We start from the raw sequence: 22,536 nt of genomic DNA, 5'->3' as shown, positions 1-22,536 counted from the left end.
TTCCTAGATTACTGGATATCCAGGCCACACACACACATACACACAAGCCCTTTTTAAAAATTAGGTAGCAGAGAGTGTTCAGTAGTTACAATGGTAATATATTCCTGCCTGAACTATAATGTTCTGAATCCAGTTCTTTATAAGTGACAGAAGGAAGTTATATTAAAATAACACAGTGGTGCAGGGGTCTCAGGTATGGATTAATTTTTAAATCGTTACATGGCGGTAGCTTGATTTCTATATTTTTTGCAGTCCTATGTTATGAAAGAACATTGCTGGAGGATGAAGTTTCTGACTTTTCTTTCAGAACCAGTTCTGTACAATCCCAAGGTAAGATATTTTGCAGACTTGACAATTCCAGATTGATTTTCACTTTCCTATTTTTTGGAAAGTGAAAATTGTTTTAGGCTAACAATACTGGAAAAAAAAATCTGTCCTGTATATACCATACAGATTGTTTTAAAGACCAATTTATATCATGTATGTGTTTCTACTCAGAATATATTTGAAACTGTTAATTATCTACATGTCAATAATACAAGTAGACTGCAATGCTTATTGAAATAACTATTTTCTCTTTTTCGTTGCCTTTTTAAAATCTAATTTCTATATACAAACGATTCTGACCAAATGCTATCTGGCAATACCTGCACCCTTTTATTTTTCATTTCTAGCAGTAATAAAAGTATTTGCCATTAAGATTAATTCACAAAACAGTATCATGGTCTCAGAAACATATCCACTAAAAATGCCTACTCTACAAAAAGTCACAAAATTAATAACTTCAGATTTGTGTAATTTAAATTTGAAATCCCTGTTAAATTATCAATAACCTTCAATAGAAAGTTTAAGAAATTGACTTAATAAGTCAGAAAGAGAAAAACAAATACTGTATGCTAAGGCACATATATGGAAACTAAAAAAAAAAAAAAGGGTTCTGAAGAACCTAGGGGCAGGACAGGAATAAAGATGCAGACGAAGAGAATGGACTTGAGGACACGGGGAGGGGAAGGGTAAGCTGGGACAAAGTGAGAGAGTGGCATGGACATATATACACTACCAAATGTAAAATAGATAGCTAGTGGGAAGCAACCACATAGCACAGGGAGATCAGCTAGGTGCTTTGTGACCACCTAGAGGGGTGGGATAGGGATAGTGGGAGGGAGACACAAGAGAGAAGAGATATGGGGATATATGTATATGTATAGCTGATTCACTTTGTTATAAAGCAGAAACTAACACACCATTGTAAAACAATTATACTCAAATAAAGATGTTAAAAAAAAAAGAGTAAGTTAAGTCACTTTTACCCTTTACATCTATGTATATTTTCTTTTGGGGGCCTTTGTGCTTAATACCTACTTGTAACATCATAATCATCAAAATATGGATTTACTCAATATTTATAGTTTATTTTTAAGAGTTTGAAAAGTTACCTTGACCCACTGACTTTTTAAAAAAATTATTCTTATGTATCACAAAATATCTGACCCTGAGTGAATTTGCTAATCCTTGTGATAGTGACTTTTGTTTTCCAGCTCTTCTCTTTGAAGAAAGTATGTGTTTACTTATGTTGTTATACTACTTAGACATTCTCTATTACTTTATTTTGCTTAAATATAGGGGCTTTAAATAATTCATAAAGTTCTCTATTTAGTTAAAAGTAAGTTATGGTACACCAGCGATCATTTTAAAAAGAAAAGAAGAGAGAGAAAGAGAGGAAAAAATCCTCAAGGACAGCAACAGAGGAACTAATGGAGATGACCTTTCAAAATGACATTTACTAGCACTCTAACGCAACTGACTCAGTTTATTAGATCTGGAATCTTTCTACTCTCCAGTGCTATTATCTTACTTCGGAAAATAAGCACATTTCAAATGTGAGGATTCTAAATATTTAACGTTCCTAACTGGTTTTAACTGTTTTCTGATCTTACTCCTAAAAATCTCACATTTTCATTTCCTGACATAGAATGGATACCTGATCTGGAGGCATCTAGGCATACCTAACAATATCTGAAGATCAAATATTCTCAACAAAATTTTAATAGCCTACTAGGAATTGTTTTTTTATAGTAGAAAAAGAAGAAAAGTTGTTGTGGATGGGTGCAATGGACTTGAGACTTTCAGAATACAGAATCCAGAACCTTTGGGGAGGATACCATACAATGGTTTACATGTGTTCCCTAAGAGCATCATGGTGTCTTATTACATGGGTATTACAGCCCTTCAAATAGAGTAGTCCTTCAGCAAATGACTATGTGAGATAAACAATTAATCATCCCAACAGAGATGCCAGTAATGGAAATTAAATTATTTTGACCAAAAATAGGTTTACTGCATTATTTGAGAAAAACATAAAACCACCAACGTAGTTAGTTATACAAATCAGACTCTCTTAAATAAGGGGGCTCCATCCCTTTAGGCAAAACTTAAAGGGTACAAATAAAGTTTTTATAATATATTCTTAATAAAATGTTCCAGGAAATTATATAAGTCTTCAGGTAATTGGGGTAATCTCTTCCAAATTCTTTTTTTTACCCTAAAATTTGTGGACTTGAGTGCTTTTTAAAGTGGAATATGACAGTAATAGGAGATATAAAGGGGGACAAGAGTGAGAGAGATGCTACACCAGCCCCCAAGAGCTTAAAAGTTAGAGAAATAAGACTGGTAAAAATCCTACACATAATAGCTACTGTTAGCTATCTAGTGGCATAAAACTGAGATTAGTTCAGAGATTTGGGCACTAAATTGCCCAATCACCACTCGAAATCCCAATCAAGATGACAGGGATAACCTCAGGAAACAGAACTATAATTTAATAAATTGAGTAATGTAATATAATAGCCCTTATCATGTTCTAGGAATTAAATTTTATACTTTCTACATCTACAGAATTTGTACCAGCCTTTATTCCCACTACTTTCGTTTGGACGTGTGCAATGTCTTGCTTAGATTTCTATTGCAATAAGCTCCAGACAGGTCTCTCTTCCTTAAGTCCAAATGTCCCCTCCATACCTGCAACCATGTCCCAATCACCTCTCCTACCATAATCAGAGTGATCTAATGTTTTAATGTGAAAATGTCAATTCTGTGCTTAAAATTCATATTCCATGTTGCCTTTAGGAAAAAACGTCCAAATTCCTAAATATTGCAGAATAGGTCATTAATGAGTTGACCCCTACTTGCTTCTATACACTTATTTCTTACCACTTTCCCTAGAATTACACTACCCATTCGCTATACCAAACAACTTAAGAGTTTTCTGAATACACCTTGATTCCTCATACCGTAACACAGGCCTCAATTTGTACTTCCACTCTGTCTAGAATTCCTTGCTACCGCAATCTCCTTTTTCCATTGACTAATCTTTATTAAGATTTTGAAACTCACACCTGGCATCAACATCCACTCTGAATTCTTACTTCCCTTCAACTGAATTCAGTGGTCCTCCAGTACCCTACTTAACCTCTCTTCTGGTGTTTATCACATGTTACGATAATAATCTATTTGCCTATCTTCCCCACTATACTTGAATTGCCTGTGGACATAGAGTCTTATTTCTGTCTCCCCAGCATTCAGCACAGTGCCTAGAAAGAAGTGGGCACTTAATAAATGTGTATTGACTGAAGAAAACAGAAAGGTGCAACTAGCATTTGCAGTTAAACTGCTATTAACAAGACTGGATACAGGTAGGCAACCCCTATAAGGAAAGATGCTGGGACAAAAATATGGGAATACATTATGTCATAAGGTTTATTGAATTATGGGTTTTTTTTTCCCATTATTTCTCTAACTTTCTGTATAGTGTTATCAGAGTTTTGGCTTTCTTCTCTCCCTTAGGTTCTAATGAAAAAATCATAAGGTCATTCCTCAAAATTTTATCATAGGGCATTCTGGTGAAATCTAGTTATGGAGACCTCTTGTGGGGCTCCAGAATCCAGTAGCCTCCATAACTAAATGGCTCCCCTGAGGTAAACTGTAGACATCAGCTTCAGCAAATACTTAATGTCTCCCTACATAGACTGATTCCAACTCACACACTAGAGCTGAGAAATACTGCAAACGATGATTAATCAGTGGGCCTTGGGAAGCCAGAACAAGTCAAGATGGATGTATAAAGAGGGTAGAAGAAGTAACACCTCTGCGCTGAACAAATATCTTAAAGTCTTGAATAAAGCAATTAGTTAAACTAAATAGGAAATAAAATCAGTGCTCAAAAATATGGCAGAAAAGGCAAGAGGTCTATAAAAGACTTTCTTGTATTAAAATTATGTCTCTACTCACTAAAATTTAAGCCATGAGTTACTTTAGAATCAGTAGCTATACCATCATGGTACAAATGACACTACTATATTTTCACAGTGCCATGAAGAAACACTTCACTAAAATTCTGAAGGGGTTAATATAATTTTCTCTTTTAAAATGAAATCAGTGATATTATTATTTATATACTATGTTATATCTGATTCAGGTGCAGCAAAATTGAATAAGGTGGAAACACATATAGAAAACATGAGGGGAAACACTAAAGTCATTCTGAAATAAGAGTGTGAAAATATGAGTTCTTTATTCCTGTGACTTGTATATTTCCCCTTGTTGCCAGATAGAGTTTATACCTTATGGGTATGCAAGGTACATATAGGTATAACATTGTAATATTAAATTATCAATACTAAGAAGTATAACAAACCATCAAAAATATTTGCCTCGTGCTTTAGCACTTTCAACTAAAACGAGATTTTATCATCTTGCTCTCAGATATAACTATCTGATTGGTGGAAGAAAAAGGAGGAAGTGGTGGCGATTATGATTTTTGCTAATATATAGTAAAACAACTTGTTTTTTGGTTCTCTGTCAAGTGTTCAATTATTTCTCTAATAGTAATAATCTTGTTCACTCTACCTTTAAAGGATTTCTCAAAAACTTCTCTCCATCTCTGCTACCTCCTCTCTGATTCACTTCAGGCCTGAGATATATTAATTGGTCAATTTAAATTATTTAATTTAATTTTAAATTGAATTAAATTATTGAATTATTTGTCTTACTTCTCCATCTTCCACTCCTCAGCCCACAGAACATTATTAAGTAGGTAGGATTTGGGAATATTTTTCTAAGTAAAGACAATAAGATTATATAAAACCATCAAAGGATGTGATAATGGTAGGTATTTGGTGTGATGGGGACCAGTGAAGAATGTTAAGGAAAAGCCGAAGAAAACAGTGGTCACACGCTGGTGGGAAGAAAACCTGATCATCATAAGAAAGCAGAAGGATTAGACAGTATGTATCAAAAAAAAAGAAAAAAAGGAGGACTCACACTTGCCAGTTAAAAGCTTACTACAAAGCTATAGTAATCAAGACAGTATGGTACTGACACAAAGATCTAGATCAATGGAATAGAACTGGGAGTCCAGAAATAACTCCTTCTATTTATGGTCAGTGGATTTTAGACAAAGGTGCCAAGAAAATTATGGGGAAGAAAAGTCTCGACAAATTGTGTTGGGACAACTGGATATCTATGTGCAAAAGAATGCAGTTATCTAAAATAATAAAACTCTTAGAAGGAAACATAAGTGCATATCTTTGTGACCTTGGATTAGGCAATGGTTTCTTAAATATGAAATCAAAAGCACAATCAACAAAAGAAAAAGTAAATAAATCAGGCTTAATCAAAGTTAAAATTTTTGTTTCAAAAGACAACTATCAAGAAAATGAAAAGACAGTCCACAGAAGATATTTATAAAAATTCAACCATAAAAAGACAAATAATCCAACTAAAAATGGGCAAAGGATCTGAATAAATACCTGTAAAGAAGATATACAGATAGCTAATAAATACATGAAAAGCTGCCCAACATCAGTAGCCACTGGGGAAATGCAAATCAAAACCACAGTCGTGGGCTTCCCTGGTGGCGCAGTGGTTGAGAGTCTGTCTGCCGATGCAGGGGACATGGGTTGGTGCCCCGATCCAGGAAGATCCCACATGCCACGGAGCGGCTGGGCCCGTGAGCCATGGCCACTGAGCCTGCACGTCTGGAGCCTGTGCTCTGCAGCGGGAGAGGCCACAACAGTGAGAGGCCTGCGTGCCGCAAAAAAAAAAAACAAAAAAAAAACCCCCAAAAACCACAATCGTATACCACTTCATACCCTTTATGATGGCTACTATCAAAAGACAAATAATAACAAATGTTAGAGAGGACATGGAAAAACTGGAACTCTCCTACATTACTGGTTGGAATGTGAAATGGTACAACCACTTTGGAAAAGAGTTTGGCAGTTCCTCAAAATATTAAACACAGAATCACCATATGGCTCAGTAATTCCCATTCTGGGGTACAGAGGCCCCAAAATTGAAAGCAGGCATTCAAACAAATACTTTAACATGAATATCAATAGAAGCACTATTCACAATAGCCAAAAGGTAGAAACAACCTTTGTTTATCTAATGTCTATCACCTGAGGGAAAAATACACAATCCGTGGTAAATCATACAATAGAATATTATTCAGCCATTAAAAGGAATGAATTACTGATATATACTATGACATGGATGGATCTTGAAAACATATACTAAGTGAAAGACGTCAGAAGACACAACAGGCCAAAAATGATATAATTCAATTTTTATGAAATGTCCAGAATAGCAAAGTTCATAGAAAGTATCAATAGATTAGTGCTTATAAGTGGCAGAGGATTAAGGATAGGAAATGAGGAGAGACTTCTAAGGGGCTGGGGTTTCTTGTTCGATGATGAAAATGTTCTAAAATCAGATTGTGGCGATGGCTGCACAACTCTGTAAATATACTAAAACCACTGCTTTGTCTAAAAAAGCAAAAGCAAAAGCAAGAGAGAGAGTATGTATCGAGAAGATCCTGTGAAGCATAATATAAAGATGCAGAATGATAAGAAATAGCTAACAGAAAAGTTTGGGAGGTAGTAGCTAGAAGCCAGAGAGAAGGTAGTTTTAATAGAATAGCAAACATGGGCATCATACTGCCAGGAGTCAGTGAAATTGCAGGGAAGCAGGAGAGGCGCCGAATGTGGACATCATTACTGAAGATGATTAGCCATAAAGGAATACAAAAAATATCATTTAGATGCTAGAACAATAAGCACATTGAAAACAATTCCATGGACATTTTTCAAAGATATTCTATGGAATATTTTGGCATCATTGTTTTTATAATGCAATTAATTTTCTAATACCTTAAGAAGATTAAAGTAATATTTATGCAAATGACCAAGCTTATACATGACATTGCCACAGCTTTTGACATAATACAGCTTTTGAAATTCAAAATTACAGTTAAAACTTTTTCCATTCTTGTTCTGCATCAATTATTTTTTTCCCCTCAAAATAAAGACCTGGATGTAATTCCATGAAAAGTAAAAAGGAAACACAGGCAGACTCAGTGTTGACAAGCGCCCCTGCTTGGGGGAAGCACTGATGTCTTTTGGCGTCATTGGAATGCTCCTCTTTATGTAGGTCCATTGTGCAGTGATGAATGAAATGGCTACTGATGCTCTCTAAATAAAAGACTCACTCTCCCTCAACAGAAGCAGGTGCTATCGAACAGCTACTGTTTGCACAGTGATTTTCCAGACAAAAACTTTACACAAAAGGAACATACAAATAATTCCTGGGAGGCCTCCTCCGTGAATCTCCTAGACAATAGCCCAGCTGCAGTAATGCCACATGTGTCATTCTTAAGGTCAGTTTGGTATGGGTGCCTTTTTTTTATAGCACTACTACAAGCATATTTATAAGGCATTCTCATCACATAGAATTAGACATCGGGGGTTATATTTCATTACTTAATGAATGTCTTAGTATAAGACCTTTATTGCAAACAATCTTTTGGTTGTTGATGCTTACAGCATTAACACAATTAAGTATTGGCAAGAAATATCTTTATAGCACTTTCTCTATCAGCCATCATAGATTAGACTAATCTATTATTACCTTAAAAAGTAACAGTTGCATATACTTGACTTACTTGACAAAAGGAAGAATTAGGTTTGCAGCTTGTAAAAATGTAAAGTGATATTATTCATGATAATTCAACAATCCACACTAAGGGCTATGTTATTTCTAATCTACTCTGCACATAATTTGCATAAATGTTTGTATCTCCACACCTTCACGGTCCCAGGCAATTTCGTTAAAATAAACATTTGAATGAATAAAGGGACAGATGAGACTTAGGTTTCCACCTGGAGTTGTACCAGTAGGTTTTCATATCCAGTTATTTGGGTACTTCTAAAAACCCTTAGTACCAGATGAGTCCAAAATAAATTATGGGATAAAATAGCAACGCTACTCTGAAAATGAGAAGAAATATGAATAGAATCATCTTTTTTTAAAATAATGCTAGAACACTGGTATACTTTCCAGAAGCATTATCAACACTATAATTGAGATTTAGAAAATCTTCATACAAGACATGCAAAGGAAGACCAGAAGCATTCTAAAGAAAGGCTAAGCAATATGTTTTTAAAAATCAATCTTCTACATGTGAGAAAACAAAGCTATGTTGCTTAAGATCCAATAATAAGACAATTATCAGAAGTTTCAAGAGGAGGTCTGATAATCTGAGTGAAAATGTTTTTCCAAGCAGTTAGAGGACAGGAAGAAGGCAGAGCAACAGTTCTTAACCTAAACGTAGAACTGAAAGATCAAGAGAGCCACCTGCAGTTTAAAGTCCAGAAATATGAAAACTCCCCTGACCTCCCATTTAAAAGCATTGCTTCTGGGGATGGTACTCCCTGAGTTCCTAATTAAGTTAGACTTGGTGAGGAAAGCACATCATGATATAACCCAGATATACTATAAAAGTAAATTCATGTTTTAAGTTCCATGATGCTTTCAATATGAATCATTTTTTAAAAACAATTTGATATTAATGCATTAAAACAATCACTTGAAACATATTTATTGAGCACCTACTACACTGTTTACTTCTTATTTCCTAACCAAATGGCAGCTGGACAAGTATTATAAATGATATTTTCCTATCTATGTTAACATATTAGTCCTCATAAGAAGAATCATCAACTTTTGGGGACATTATCAAAAATATAACATTATCCTGTTTTTAAAGTGAAGTTTCCATTTTCAAGTTTGGATTATAATAATTCTCAAATGCTTTTATTCCCTCTACCCCTAGTTGGGTATCATAACGTCCTCATGGCCTGTATCAAATATGCCCTTAATAAATAAATGTACCCCAGTTAACATATAAAATTGTCATGCAAGAGCTCAGTCTCTTATGAACCATGAATCTGTTGGGGTACTAAAAGATAATACTGTACTTGATGTTGGCACGTAAGTCTCTGCTGGATCTTATCAACATTCAACCAGGGGAATAGGCTATTTCCCATCTTCAGTTTTCACAATGGAGGAGAACCTCCTTCACCTGAGATTTAGGAGAAAGTTGACTGAAATGGTTTATAAGTCTGTTTACTACTTATAAAAATTACCACATGACTTCTAGACTGTTGAAGATGGAACATTGGTTTAGAGATTACTGCATTCTTAATTGACCTCTGGGTAAGTAACTCTTAAGTCTAGAGCTGAATCTATCAGTAGCACATAAAACCTAACATGATAGAACTGTTGCCACCACAAGCAAATGTCCCACAGATAGCCAGATGCCAGCTTTCTCAGAAGGAACACCACCCCCAATCTAGGATATTAGAAAAATATAGGGAATCAGGTCTAATCAACAGGAGCCTATTGGCTTTTTAAAGAAGGAGTGGTCAGAGTTGATGAGCTAGCCCATCCTTAGTAGATTAGGTCATTCCCAACTTGAGAAATAATTCAGCTGTTTTGAGCCAGAAATCAAGAAAAATCAGCTCTTATCCAGAGAGCGATAAACCAGCTTTCATCCTGCCCTGGCTAGTTGCTTTGTTTCCTTAACTCTTCTCATAAGATCAGATTCAGGAAAAACAAGTGGAAATATAAGTGAAACTGTTCACATCTGCTACTAGAACAAAGCTCTGGTAAATTTACATTTGAACATAACCCCCACCAAGCACTAACAGGGTTAAGGGAGAGGAGACAAGGCCTTCATTTGGGTGGAGGAGTGAAAACGGCTGACACACAAAGAGAGCTATTCTTGCCTCTCTAGCCTACACAGACCAAAGTATGCCTTTCTCTGGTGTGGGAACAACCTAAACATGCATCTCTTTCAGAGATACTTGCTCTGGTAATATGCGTAGATATGAATACTACTCCTGGGTGTTCGTTTGAAGGTATCGCCAAAGATTTCACAGACACTCAGGGATCTTACAAACCTCTCCATTTCAAAGAGTTTGACAACATTAACTGAAAACATTAAAGGCAATATCATACTTTTAGCACAATCTATGCACAAAGTAGAAATATATTTTTCTGGGTACAATAGCCTAAATGTAAGTGTAAAGATTTCTAATCCACTTTGATTAGTCCCTAAGATCTAAAGAAACAATGTCTATCTTCTCATGTGAGTTGATACATAAGAAAACTCCCAGTATCTCATTGTATTGCAGATGGCTACTATTTCTTCCTAGACTAATACTTATAAATTTTTAGACGGACTATAACTTGCAAGAATGACTAGTGTATATGTATGTGTCTTTGTGTGCTTGTGAGTGTGTATAAATTTTGTTTTCAAATGCCTGCTTATTGATCGGTACTCATTCCAACTGAAATCTGACTTTGGTAACACTGGAGTAGATTTGTCATCTTTAGCTATGTTTTCGTGGAAAATCTTTTATGTGTAGTGTCGCTGCCAAGATAATGAGTTTAAACTGTTCATTTACATGGGTAAAAAGTAAATTGTGAATAAAATACTGAATCTAAAAATCTTACCTATACCAACATGGCATAACCATTTTTTCTTACATGATTACATTCTTAATTACATTCTTTTTTTTTTTTTTTTTTTTTTTTGCAGTACGCGGGCCTCTCACTGTTGCGGCCTCTCCCGTTGCGGAGCACAGGCTCCAGACACACAGGCTCAGCAGCCATGGCTCACGGGCCCAGCCGCTCCACGGCATGTGGGATCTTCCCGGACCGGGGTACGAACCCTTGTCCCCGGCATCGGCAGGCGGACTCTCAACCACTGCACCACCAGGGAAGCCCCCTTAATTACATTCTTAATTGTGATTCTTAATCCTTACATTGATTACATTCTTAATTCTATAGGCATGAATCCAAATCTGCTTCCAATATGTCACCCTCAAAAATATTTAATATTATAAAGGCTAAAATGCATAGATATGTTTGTCATGTAATATCAATAGAAAATAGTAAGTGAAATGCCTGCTTTGGTAAATCTTTTCACTTGATAAAATGTCCTAGAAGTCAAGAGGAGCAGTATAATGAAGGAATTAAAGAGTATGAGCCATGGAGCCAGACTGCCTGGGTTCAGACTCCATCTCTCTCACTTACTAGCTTTGTGACCTTGATTAATTAACCTGTGCTTCACTTTTCCCATTTATAAAATGAGGATATTATCAGCTTTCATTGGGTTATTGTGAGAATTAAATGAGTCAATATGTGTAAAACACCTAGAACAATGCCAGGCACATAAGGAAGCACTAGATATTTGTTGGCTGTTAGAACCTTTAGAATAATCTGAATCGATTAACAGGCACACAGAAAGATACAACAACTATGAAATTTTCAAGAAAATTAAACAGAAGGGAACTATTAGAAATAAGGAAAGAATAAGAAAAATAGCAAGCCTTATAGCACAGGGACCTATATTGAATATCCTGTGATAAACCATAATGGAAAAGAATATGAAAAAGAATATATATAACTAAGTCACTTTGCTGTACAGCAGAAATTAACACAACATTGTAAATTAACTATACTTCAATAAATTTTTTTTAAAAAAAGAAAAATAGGGGCTTCCCTGGTGGCGCAGTGGTTGAGAGTCCGCCTGCCGATGCAGGGGACACAAGTTCGTGCCCCGGTCCAGGAAGATCCCACATGCCGCGGAGTGGCTGGGCCTATGAGCCATGGCCGCTGAGCCTGCGCGTCCGGAGTCTGTGCTCCGTAACGGGAGAGGCCACAACAGTGAGAGGCCCACATACCGCAAAAAACCAACAAATTATATAATAATAAAAAAATCAAATATTGTAATATGCTGAATAGGAATGAAATTTGTGATTGCCAAAAAGCTAACACATCCATATATCATACATATACATATGTAACATTTTAAGGAACATGTATCTATCTGAAAAGATGGATTTTGAGAATATTATATAAAAGTTAAAAATCATTATGTTGAGCTGCCAGAATTCCAGATGACAGTAATTTTTAATTTATATACTATTGTTTCTAAATTTGCCAATGATTTCTCCAGATTTTCCATAACAAACATTAATTTTAGCATAAAATCACTTTACTAGAAATGAATTGCACTTCCACAGTCTTAAGAACATTATTTTCTAAGAAAAAGCTAACTTAATGTAAACAACTTTGCATTAAAACAAAATTCACATATATGTACAGACATCTACCTAGAGAAGAGGTTTTCTTCTGACAAAACTCACTAAAGTCACCTTATTGAACCTTTCCTATTCTACTTCAGAAGGAAAGTAATATCACACCATACTCCAAACAAAGGTGTTCAGGATGGACATCACACACTGTCAACAGTAGAAACAATGTATGTGAACATGTATATAGTATTTTATAGGAGAACCATTTCCCCAGTTTCTCATCACCCTAAAAATAATCCTAAAACTAGTTTCATTTACTTTTAATACTAAAACCTAGTACTGTTATTGTACTTTACACTGGAGGAAACGGGTTCAGAGAAGTAAGCTGACTCACTTGAGGTCAGGGCTAGAAAGTTACAGAGCTGGGACTTTAAGCTAGATCCTCTCATTCCCAGACCAGTAATAGATCCTATTCTTGGTTTTTTTTTTGTTTTTTTTTTTTTTTGCGGTACGCGGACCTCTCACTGTTGTGGCCTCTCCCGTTGCGGAGCACAGGCTCCGGACGCGCAGGCCCAGCGGCCATGGCTCACGGGCCCAGCCGCTCCGCGGTATGTGGGATCTTCCCGGACCGGGGCACGAACCGGTGTCCCCTGCATCAGCAGGCGGACTCTCAACCACTGCGCCACCAGGGAAGCCCTAGATCCTATTCTTTATTACATTCCATGTAATCACTGGCCTTTAATAATCTAATTGTAAACACTTACTTCTAGTCAGGCCAACTTAAGTTTTCTTTTCCAGTTTTTAACCATTGCTCTTACTCTTGGTGCATGCTTTCGTTAGACTAACTATCTTACCATACCATAACTGTTTCTTTACAAGCCGCTCTCCCCACTACAGGATAAGCTCCCTGATAAGAGTACTCCGCACAAAGGAAATACTCGGTCAATATTTTCTGAATGACTATTCTGCACTTTAAATGCATACAATATATTCTACTTGCCCAGCCTCAGAGTATGTTGCTTTATCAAATGTACTGATATAGTAACAACTAATTACTAGTAACGATTTCCTTAATTCAGAATCTACTTATTCCTTATATTTCAATATCACTGACCATCATTAATTTCTAGACTTTAACACTGTTTGAATTATATTCTTTGCTCTTTGGGAGATTCCTATGTAACATTTACTCTAAATAGATTGCTCAAGGCTCTCAATATCCATTCATATAACAATAATTTTAAAGACTTTCTCTGCACAAGTCCCTAAGGACACTAAGAGGAATAGAAGACGGCCCCCACCCATGAAGATCTCACCTTCTGGGATGAAGAAAGACTATTTGCTCGTCAAAGAGTTAAGGACAGCATCGGAAAGCAAGAGTTATATTCATCTTACCTGCAACTTCCCTTTTGATGGCTCAAATAATCTTCATTGTGTGTAATAACATTTTTTAGGGAGTGATAATGAGTACAACCATAGAATCACTTTGCTACTACAAATACATGTACAAAAGTTGCCTGTTGTTAATTAGAAGGAAGCCCTCTAAGATATAGGTACACACACACATACATGTTTAGAGAGCTCTAAGTAAATTAGGAATTGTGTTCTGGAGTCAGCTCACACAAAGGTTTATTTAAAGTACGCTTCAGGTTGATTCTCACTAGAAAGTGTTTCATATAATAACATTAACCATCCCTTGTTAAAATGTATTGATACTGAAGCTCGTGTTAACTTGATTACCTGAACAGAGAAGTGAATGGGTCAACCACAGCACCACATGGCTGAGAGCTTCCCTTTCCCTCGTTCTTTAGGATTTCTTTTAATCCAGTTGATGTTTCAGTTGAACTGGCATTATTCCCACTAGCTTTAGGGTGCAGGTAGATTTAAAATACAGGAGTCTTGGCATTAACAATTTGACATATTCCCCCAAGGATCTGCTTCTCATAATGATGTGACAATCCTAGTCTTTCCTGATTTTCATAACTTCACTAACAGCCTTAGTTCTTTAGCAGAAGACTCTTTCTTTTTATGTCGCCAGTGGAAAATATATCATAAATACTTAGAACAGCATTGAAATGGATAAAATTAATAACAGTTCAAGTAAAAATCTATTAAGGCCTATTACATATTCGGAGAGTGAAAACTGTTCAAAATCATTTGTTTGATTATTCTTGAGAAGTATGGCCTAAATAACTGATTAACTTTTAAGCAATAAAAACACATAGTGAACCATTTTTAAATCTAAACTTAAAGAGTACTGGCCTTGGTTTGGGGGAAGCACAGGACGGACTGGTTATGAGAGGCATGGAGTTAAACAAAAGGTTATTGTCAAGGTCCTAGATTTTGTTTTGGGTGATGAAGTCAGAGGAACTGAGTATATTATCAAAAATAGCTAATTAAACAATGTAATAAATAAATAGTGAGTCACCCACAAATCAATTATAACAGTGGGTTATGAACTAAGGGGGTGTGATTAGTCCAATTCTGTGCACCTGAAGTCCAAAAAAAAAAAAAAAGGGAAGGATAAAACAGCACCAGCCATACAAAACTAAATATATGATCTAGCAATCAGGCTCCTTGGTATTACACAAATGAGTTGAAAACTTACATTGGCACACAAATGTTTATAGCACATTTATCCATAATTTCTAAAACATGGAAATAACCAAGATGTCCTTCAGTAGGTGAATAGGTAAACTACAAGGGAATATTATTCAGTGATAAGAAGAAATGAGCTATCAGGCCATGAAAAGATATGGAACAACCTTAAATATGTATTGCTCGGTGAAAAAAGTCAATCTGAAAAGGTTAGGCAAAACTATGGAGACAGTAAAATGATCAATGGGTGTCAGGGGTTTTGGGTGGGGGTCAAGGAGGGAAGAATGAATAGACAGAGAACAGAGGATTTTTAGGGTCGTGAAACTATTCTGTATGATACTATAATGGCAGATACATGTCACTAAACATTTGTCAAAACCCATAGACTGTACAACATAGAGTGAACCCTAATGAAAAGGATTTTAGCTAATAATAATGTATCAATATTGGTTCACCAATTGTTACAAATGTACCACAATAATGAAAGATGTTAGTAATAGGAGAAACTGGGAGCAGGGTGAGGGCATACATGGGAACTCTGTACTTTCCACTCAAATTTTTTGTAAACCTGAAGCTGCTCTAAAAATAGTCTGTTAACTAAGACAACAAAAACTAAAATACATCAGCCACTTACGATTGCCTAATTAACCACATGGGTTTATAGTATATTATAAACTAATTTCTTTCTATTAAAGCCAATGTATGGTAAGCATGATACAAAAGTATAATGTATAAAATATGTTGGTATTTTGGTACTGTTGTCATGATAGCAGCAACGTTATTGTAGTACTTCTTATAAAAATAAAACCTAAAATCCAATAATAACAAAATCATGTTTTACCACCTTACTTTGCAATGAAAGAAGGATATTTTTTTTAAAATCACCCCAAAGCTTCATAAACTAAACATATGTACATACAAATTTTTGTACTAAATTTCTATGATGCTAGCCTCTCCTGTTTCACATATGAATAGGCAAACAGAATTAGAGGCTTGTTAACATGACAAGACAGCTATACTTTATTTTATTTTATTATTTTTAATTGAAGTATAGATGATTTACAATGTTGTGTTAGTCTTAGGTATACAGCAAAGTGATTCAGTTATATATACATATAAATCCTATTTCAGATTCTTTTCCACTATAGGTTATTACAAGATAATGAATATAGTTCCCTGTGCTATACAGTAGGTCCTTGTTGTTTATCTATTTTATATATAGTAGTACATATCCGTTAATCCTAAACTCCTAATTTAACCCCCCCCCGCCACTTTGGTAACCATAAGTTTATTTTGTATGTGAGTCTATTTCTGTTTTGTAAAGAAGTTCATTTGTATCATTTTTTTTTAGATTCCACATATAAATGATATGATACTTGTCTTTCTATGTCTGACTTACTTCACTTAGTATGATAATCTCTAGGTCCAGCCATGTTGCTGCAAATGGCATTATTTCATCCTTTTTATGGCCGAGTAGTATTTCATTGTATATAAACACCACATCTTCTTTATCCATTCATCTGTCGATGGACATTTAGGTGACTTCCATGTCTTGGCTATTGTAAATACTGCTGCTATGAACACTGGGGTGCATGTAACTTCTCCAATTAGAGTTTTCTCATCTTTTCCATATATATGCCCAGGAGTGGGATTGCTGGATCATATGGTAGCTCTATTTTTAGTTTTTTAAGGAACCTCCATACTGTTCCCCATAGTGGCTGCACCAATTTACAACTATATTTTAAATGATCAACTAAAAATATATGAACATATGATGTTGATGGTAAGGGAAACTTCTTCTAGATCTGGTCTTCTGTTTAAAACACAGAAATACATCATAAATGCATTAAGGCAGATTAATAAATGCAAATGCTAAAACATCTTATGCTAATAGCTTCAAACAGGTTTTGCACACAGTAATTTCCTTGCTCACCTAGGCAACTAAGATTCTGCTACATTCATGTGCTTCCCCCAGGTCCTGGCTCTCCACCATGCTATCTTGGCATAATGTACTAAGGTACAATTAATTTACAGCAGGACAGTTCCACTCACATAGCTTTTCCTCCTTCTATTATTTGGGTTTCATGAAGACTGTACCAGTAATCTAGAGAAGAGGCAATCCTGTAATTTTTTTTTTGAGTTGCACCACTGTAACGTTTTTAATCTCACCATCACTGAAACATTTGAAAAGTGCTAAAGAAACTCATTAGTAGGAACTACTTGCACCTCCAGCTACCATTAAGCTGCACCATAAGCTCACAGGTGGGGTTAAAAAAATTAAATTACATAAAATTGGAGGGTCATGTTATCAAATTAATTAAAAACCAAAACACTAATTTGAAAAGATACGTGCACCCCAATGTTCATAGTAGCATTATTTACAGTTGTGAAGATATGGAAGCAACCTAAGTGTCTATCAACATGGAAATGGATAAAGAAGACACACACACACACACACACACACACACACACACACACACACAATGGAATAATACTCAGACATAAAAAAGAACAGAATTTTGCCATTTGTACCAACATGGATAGACTTGAAGGGCATTATGCTAAGTGAAATAAGTCAGACGGAGAAATACAAATACTGTATGATATCACTTATATGTGGAATCTAAAAAATACAAAAAATGAGTAAATATAACAAGAAAGAAGCAGACTCACAAATATAGAGAACAAACTAGTGGTTACGGTGGGATGCAATATAGAGGTGGGAGGTACAAACTACTGGATGTAAGATAGGCACAAGGGTGTATTGTACAACACAGGGAATACAACCAATATTTCGTAATAACCATAAATGGAAAGTAACCCCTTTAAGAATTGCATGAATTTTTTTAATTTTAAAAAATAATTTTTTAATAAAACCATATATTTCAATACATCTGTGCTGTCTCAAAAATACACAAAAACAAATCTCCAGTGAAACTTACCTTGAACATATATGACTATAAAATGAACTAAGAAGATCCCAAATTACCCTGAGGGAGACATTTCCTATCCCTTCTTAACGCATTTGAATTATATCCAAATTTGTGTTATTACACAGTGCTTTATCAAAGTTTTACTGTATTTATTACCTCTGACTTAATATGCAATTTATAATCTTTGAAAAATGAGCTTTCTCCCCTCACCACCATCGACCAAAGGAAAAAAAAGTGTAAAAACTCTAAAATACTGATGTCCAATAAGTAAAATTCATATAGGGAACTGAAAAGACTAGTGGTAACTATTTATAATCCTTTCCTCAAAGGGCCACATTAGAAAGATTCAGTGATTATCAAGTTAGTATTAAGAGACACACCTTAAGGGTAAAGTTTTCTGGTAGTTATGTTTGGCAAATACTAAATTAAGCATGTTCCAATAAATGTACCTAAAAAGTTCCTGCAATTGACCTCAGGCAGCTCCAAGAAAAGTGTTCAAAGCAGAAGTGGTACGCAACTCCATCCCAGCTTCACGATGGGAACTGGTGACTCCCAGTTTTGCCAAGGACAAAAATCAGTCATATTTAAGATTAACCAGTAAAAGTAGATCACCAACAAGTTTCTTCTAGAATCTATTATCTCCTGCTCACTACACAACCCTAAAGAGCTGTAGTGTGAGCTAAGGCAACTATAGACAAAGTAGATGGACACAATGACTTAAGGAATACTACAGTTTAGGAGAGTAAAACAAATTACATTGTGATGGACAGCTTGGAAACTATAGAAGCAGTGACAACAGATAAATATGCAGCACCTAAGAATTGGGTGGCACCTTTTGAACAACTTTTTTGGGAAGAGACGGAAGCTACTTGTCAAAGGTATCCATAGCACCCATTCTATAAGTAGTGGCTCTAGCCTCAAACTATTAAGAAAAAGGACTTCTATATCCTGATCGTTAAGAATAAACTAGCTTAGAGACAACATAAACTCCATCAGCATGACCAATTCCTTACACAAAAAAAGTACCCCACAATATACAGCACATCTACAGTTAAAAAGAAAGCTGATTATCTATGCCTCTTCATTTTCTCTGATTTTTTCTTTTTCTTTTTTATGATTTTTTTCATAAAGACATTCTGATGACACTAAAATTACCATTCTAAAATAAAAGGTCAAGAATGAGTTAATTTTAATACTTCAAAATATGTTTTCACTTTTTGCCAAATTTTATAAACTCATAGGCTAAGTGAAATGTTCTCTACGACAAATGAGAACAACTTAATCTTAAGAAAAGCCAAGCATCAATTTTTCATGAATTAGTCACTGGTGGGTTTACATTTCATGAAAAGAAAGATTAAATGTCGATTTCACACTTGGTGAACTGCCCCACCTACTGATTCAAATGAAAATAGAAGAAATTCATCACAACATATTGACAGCTTGTGATTTGTTTCAAGACATGCCTTTTTACCAGTATTCTAGTCTGAGGATAATAGATTCCTACGATATGAAGTTAATAGTAGTTCCTGACATAATCTAACTTCTAACAAAAAAGCACTTCTAACAAAAAAGTCGAGTAGCTTTTTAAGACATTCCTAGCAACAGAACCATTTAAACATAATTTGCTCAGAAATAAAGCAAGCATACAGGAATTGATCAATATATAGTTTAAGTGTATAAATATGAAGTTCGATCACTCCAGGTGCAGCTATTAATTTTCTCTTACACAGATCACCTGTTGCCTGCTAGATGAAGAAGCTTTTTTAAAAGAGATTTTTGAGGTACTGTTTGCTTTAACTGAGGAAGGTATGTTACAAAGCCACCCTGCATAAAAAATGCCATGTTAACATGTACATAGATACATATTTGAATGTGAGTCGTGAAGCACAGATTAACGAATTTTTAAATAGAAAGAAAAAAGTAAACTGGACATAAGGTCAGCAGACTGGATGATATTTGTTACTATATGAAGCTTGGAAGCATTGCCAGAAGCCGGGTCACTTCAAGAACAAAGAGTGAATGCACGTAGGCAAGACAGTATGGTAGTTATTGCATTCAGTCATTGTTTTATTGTGGATTCATGAAAATCAAAATGAGATCTTCCCTAAAACGAAACACTAGAGGATTTAGGAGGGCACAGCATTTACACAATAAAAATAGTATTATCATCAGAGTGCCATTTAAAAAATAATGTTCATTAAAAATGCTTATTGGTTCACTTATAAAAGTTGGTATTAAAGAATATTTGAAGCTAAATATGGTAAATTTTGGTGTCTCAAAGATACTATACATAGCCGAATTTCTTTTCTGTATAATTGTCATGTTATTTTTATTTTTTGGATAAATAGAAGTGCTACGTTTCCCCATTCTTCCTGAAATACGTTTTTAAATGTGAACACTATCCCATTGTTAAAGAGACTGAATTAAACATCTTATTTTAAAAATTAAATCAATTACTTTGAGGATAAATTTCTCCAATATACAAAAAATCAAATCAAGTATAAAAGTGGGATATATTACTTCAAGTCTGTATAACAATAAATCAAAATAACAAGAAGAAAATATTGGCACCCAACACTCATAACATTTACTATGGAATAGACCACTATTCTAAACCTCGTAATCCTCTGAACCCTCATGAAAACCCTACGAGGTAATATCATCCCTCCTATTTTACAGATGAGTAAGTTGAGATGTAAGAGGTTAGGTAACCTGCTGAAGGTCACTCAGGTAGTAAGTGGCACTCTGCCTTCAGAGTTCATTCCCTGTAAGCACTCACTATGCTGGAGTTGCAGAATATCCACCCACTGTGAGAAAGCTGATGGTACCTCAGAAGTAGTTTTGAACTGGTAAATGTCTGTAACTAGTTCTCAGAGGAGTAAAAGATGTGGAATTTATCCGGTTCAAGTTGTTGAAAATGTGGATGCTCAGGATTTATGACAAGATTAGAAAATAAAAAGTTAAAATGATGATGTTTCAGGAGGGATGGTAGGAAATAAGTGTGGGGAGAAATAGAGGCAAAGAAAAGTACACAACAAAAGTGATAAGTCTGGGAATCTGAAACAAAAAGAGAAGGGAATTTTGTCAAAAGAAAATAAAATTAAGAAGGAAAGCCAAGAAACAGATCATACTCCATCTTTAAACCCTAACAACCTGGTTTGCAGATATACCACTTGACTGAAACTGCTAGTTTTGCCCATAAATTTCCCCTGAATTCTTTTTCATTCTTTTTCTTCCTGAATGATTATCTAACCTTAACTGCTAGCACCATCCCCACTTTTCTACCTCTTTTTCTTCCTTTGCCATTAACCATGGCTACTTCCCCTGGTTCAATGCTAAATTTCTAGTTCCTCTCCTGAGTGACAATCTTAAAAAGCTCACCTTTCAACATCTATATTTTTAGTTGCCGAAAACTCACCTCTAATTATGCATCCCACTGCCTCATGAAAGTAAATGCAGTAAAAGCGTGAATAGTATACCACATTACAAAAAGGCTCTTTCCTATTTCTCCATCATCAGGGCCATTCTCTATTTCCTTAGGCTTATCAGCCAATTGATCCTTGGGCTCCATAGTCAATGCTCACAGATCCTTTAAGACGTGCCTCTTTCTTGCTATATCCACTCTTATTAGCAGTTTCTCAGCTTTCACTACTTTCCCCCCCTTGGTTGCTAAAACAGTCCCATACCTCATGCCTCTGCCCAAACCTTCTCCTCCTCCAGTGTCCACATCCAGTTGCCAGATCACTTCGTCTCAAACATCACCCTGCAAGATCCACCAAGGCTCCCTAATACCAGTTGGATACAACCTAACCTCCAAAATTTCTTTTTAAAAAATGATTTAAACAGTTCTCCCATCCTCATTTCATCTGCCACCTCTTTAAATGCACTTCTCCCTATTCCTCAACGTGCTAATCCAGTCAAACCGACTAAGTTGTACAATCTCATCCAATATAATATTTGCAAACTCCCTACCCTGTGCTTTCAAAGGTAAACATCTTAAAATATCAAGACCTTGGGTATTTTGAATAACTAACTGCACCTATTTCTTTATGGAGATGTGGGACTGCAGAAAACTTCACATTCCTTGAATGTCTACCCTAGCAAAGGAACAGTGCTAGGTTAGTCTTCATCACAATAGTGCAAAGTAGGTATTGTTAAACAATTTTCTACCTAACAACAAGAAGTGATATTAAACCACTTGTCCAAGTTCACACAGCAGAACCGAAATCCAAAGTTGATGCTGATGACCCTTCCTATTCTTTTCCTCTGCACTTTCTATCTTGGAACCCAATTGGAAGCCACGGGTACTTTTGCTGCCCCTCTGAACCTAGCCAAGTCTCTTCCTTGCTGGTGCCACTGTTGCCCTGCTGATATTGGAGGCTTCCAACAGCCAGGCTAATTTCGTGACATATTATAGAAAAAAAGGTGTTGCAGCCTTTAATTTCTTTAATGCCAGCACTTGGCCCTGACTACTGAGGTATGGCAGGCACACTGACAGTTGCCCAAAGTGACAGCTGACAGTGAAAGAGAAAAAAAATACCTATAAAAAGCAGATACGAAAACTA

The 22,536-nt window shown here is 35.6% G+C and overlaps 1 protein-coding gene and 1 pseudogene across 1 annotated transcript in view; both read right to left on the bottom strand.

The window, feature by feature from the left end:
* Nucleotides 1–21,542, bottom strand: part of LOC136142712 (uncharacterized) — a 39,469-nt pseudogene extending 17,927 nt beyond the window's left edge.
* Nucleotides 1–22,536, bottom strand: part of DIAPH2 (diaphanous related formin 2) — a 741,115-nt gene that overhangs the window by 384,383 nt on the left and 334,196 nt on the right. The window lies entirely within an intron of this gene.

The sequence above is a fragment of the Phocoena phocoena genome, chromosome X, assembly GCF_963924675.1.
Source record: "Phocoena phocoena chromosome X, mPhoPho1.1, whole genome shotgun sequence".
Lineage (NCBI taxonomy): Eukaryota > Metazoa > Chordata > Mammalia > Artiodactyla > Phocoenidae > Phocoena > Phocoena phocoena.
The sequence above is the reverse complement of the archived record's forward strand: the minus strand, read 5'-3'. Positions and strand labels throughout refer to the sequence as shown.